We start from the raw sequence: 1,412 nt of genomic DNA, 5'->3' as shown, positions 1-1,412 counted from the left end.
AACCTTTCCCCTCAAAATTACTGACCTAGTGCTAAAGTCAGAAAAAAATATTTTCTTTTTTTTCTTTTTTACCCTGCACACGTTAGTGAAAACAGGGTATTGTAATCACTCATCTTTGTCTGTTTGTCTGTGTGTTTGCAAAATTACTGGAAAATGGCTGAATGGATTTTCACCAAATTTAGCAAAAATACTCACTAGGTGAGTGTCTCAAAATGATGAAAATTTGGTTTGATTATCTTCATCATCATCATTTAGCGTCCGCTTTCCATGCTAGCATGGGTTGGACGGTTCAACTGGGGTCTGTGAAGCCAGAAGGCTGCACCAGGCCCAGTCTGATCTGCCAGTGTTTCTACAGCTGGATGCCCTTCCTAACGCCAACCACTCCATGAGTGTAGTGGGTGCTTTTTACGTGCCACCCGCACAGGTGCCAGATGGAGCTGGCAAACGGCCACGAACGGATGGTGCTTTTTACGTGCCAAACATATATAAATACATATATAGATATGTGACTGTGCATGCGTGTGTGTGTGTGTGTGTGTGTACAGTGATGGATTCAAGGGATTCGTTTATTTAGGCGTTGATTTCTTAATTTCAGCAGAGTATAAATACCTATAATGGTGATACTTAAAAAAAAAGAATTTTTTTGAATTCAACTTAGAAATTTCCAAATAAGCAAGTTTAGTCAAACACTTACAAAACTTAATTCAGTCCAATTAAAAAGCATGGGTAAGCAATGCATTGTAAGCCAAAATATAATTTGCAAAAAAAAATTACCTGCACATGTGGTATGCATTACCCTGCCAATACCTTTTTTTTACATTTTTTTTTTCATTATTTCAAGGTTGCTCCATTCAGTAGTTCTTTTCTACACTAGGCACAAGGCCTGAAATTTGGGGGGAGGGGCTAGTCGATTAGATCAACCCCCAGTATGCAACTGGTACTTAATTTATCGACCCTGAAAGGATGAAAGGCAAAGTTGACCTCGGCGGAATTTGAACTCAGAGCGTAAAGACAGATGAAATACCTATTTCTTTACCACCCACAAGGGGCTAAACACAGAGAGGACAAACAAGGACAGACAAATGGATTAAGTTGATTATATCAACCCCAGTGCGTAACTGGTACTTGTTTAATCGATCCCGAAAGGCAAAGTCGACCTCGGTGGAATTTGAACTCAGAACGTAGCAGCAGATGAAATACCACGAAGCATTTTACCCGGTGTACTAACGTTTCTGCCAGCTTGTTGCATTAAAATAGAAATCTTTTCTACTCTAGGCACAAGGCCTGAAATTTTGGGAGAGGGACCAGTCAATTAGATCAGCCCCTAGTATGCAACTGGTACTTAATTTATCGACCCTGAAAGGATGAAAGGCAAAGTCGACCTCAGCAGAATTTGAACTCAGAACGTAAAG

This window comes from Octopus sinensis, linkage group LG4 (assembly GCF_006345805.1).
Source record: "Octopus sinensis linkage group LG4, ASM634580v1, whole genome shotgun sequence".
In the NCBI taxonomy this organism is placed as follows: Eukaryota; Metazoa; Mollusca; class Cephalopoda; order Octopoda; family Octopodidae; genus Octopus; species Octopus sinensis.
This window is presented reverse-complemented; position numbering follows the sequence as displayed.